The sequence below is a fragment of the Pteropus vampyrus genome, unplaced genomic scaffold (assembly GCF_000151845.1).
Source record: "Pteropus vampyrus isolate Shadow unplaced genomic scaffold, Pvam_2.0 Scaffold2, whole genome shotgun sequence".
Classification (NCBI taxonomy): domain Eukaryota; kingdom Metazoa; phylum Chordata; class Mammalia; order Chiroptera; family Pteropodidae; genus Pteropus; species Pteropus vampyrus.
Window position 1 is genome coordinate 8,949,468 of NW_011888783.1, and position 1,169 is coordinate 8,950,636.

Below are 1,169 nucleotides of genomic sequence, written 5' to 3' on the forward strand. Positions count from 1 at the left end.
TTGAAGCTGGAGAGAGTTGTAGACACATTTTTCTATCCTTTTTTTTTTAAACGCCTACAGCATCTGGTATTCCTAGGTGGTCTCCCATCCAAGTATTAACCAGGCCTAACCCTGCTTAGCTTCCGAGATCAGATGAGATTGGACACGTTCAGAGTGGCATGGCCATAGATGACACATTTTTCTTTGATGTTATAGTTGAACTTCTTAATGCAAAGTCTTAATGGAATTTATTTTCACTAAATAGGGAACATAATTGTAACTATCTCATAAATATATTGATAGTATTGTGTGAGATACTTGTAGAATATTTGGCAAAGAGTGCATGCTCAGTTACTATAAGCTCCTCTTAGAAGTATTATGAGTAGTACTGGGATTATTTAAAATAACTTTTATTTTTTGCTTATTTTTAAAAAGTGGTCTTTGAGCCCCATTTTCTTATTTGCCTAATATTTTAATGAGCAGCTTCTGGGTACCAGGCACTGTTAGATGTTCTCATGTACATTATCTTGACTAACTCTACACATCATCAGTTCCTATTTTGATGATGAGGGTATTAGGCTCTGAGAGGTTAAGTAATTTAGCTATGGTAGCAGAATAAGGGATAGGCTTTCTAGCCTCACCTACCAAAACATGTCATCTGATACTGACAAAAAAGGTCTTTTAAATTTGTCATTCTCACTCATCCGATTGATGTTTTTATTGCATATTTCTTTATGTACAGAACTATGATATGGGCTGTGGAAATTAAAAAAAATTGAGTTTGGCACACTATCTTATAGTTTTGGAGATTGTCATGCTACAGAGTGAAATTATGTGCATTTTGAGGAGGGAGATGTTATTTATATTCAGGGAAGAAGTTCAATCAAATTGTTTCCTTGAAATTGGGGTTAGCATTTAAATTAAATGGTTTAGGAGACAGGGAATTTGAATATGTATAAGTGGTAGAATTAGGACATCTCAGTAAAGGTAACAGTAAATAAAACATGAGATGTGTGTAGAAAAATAGTGAATAGTTTGGGCTACTGTGTAGTGTGTGTGAATGGGTATAGGGGAAATTTTGATAGGAAAGGTAAATTAGAGCCAAGTTGTGTAGGGCCTTGAAAACATGACTAATTATTTTGAATTCAGATATCTGTTCAATAAATTTTTTAGCTATATGATTTTGGGGG

General features: G+C 34.1%; 1 protein-coding gene and 1 pseudogene across 1 annotated transcript in view; one reads left to right on the forward strand and one right to left on the reverse strand.

The window, feature by feature from the left end:
- Positions 1-1,169, forward strand: part of NCKAP1 (NCK associated protein 1) — a 77,067-nt gene that overhangs the window by 13,469 nt on the left and 62,429 nt on the right. The window lies entirely within an intron of this gene.
- LOC111739430 lies at positions 52-170 on the reverse strand (annotated as a pseudogene).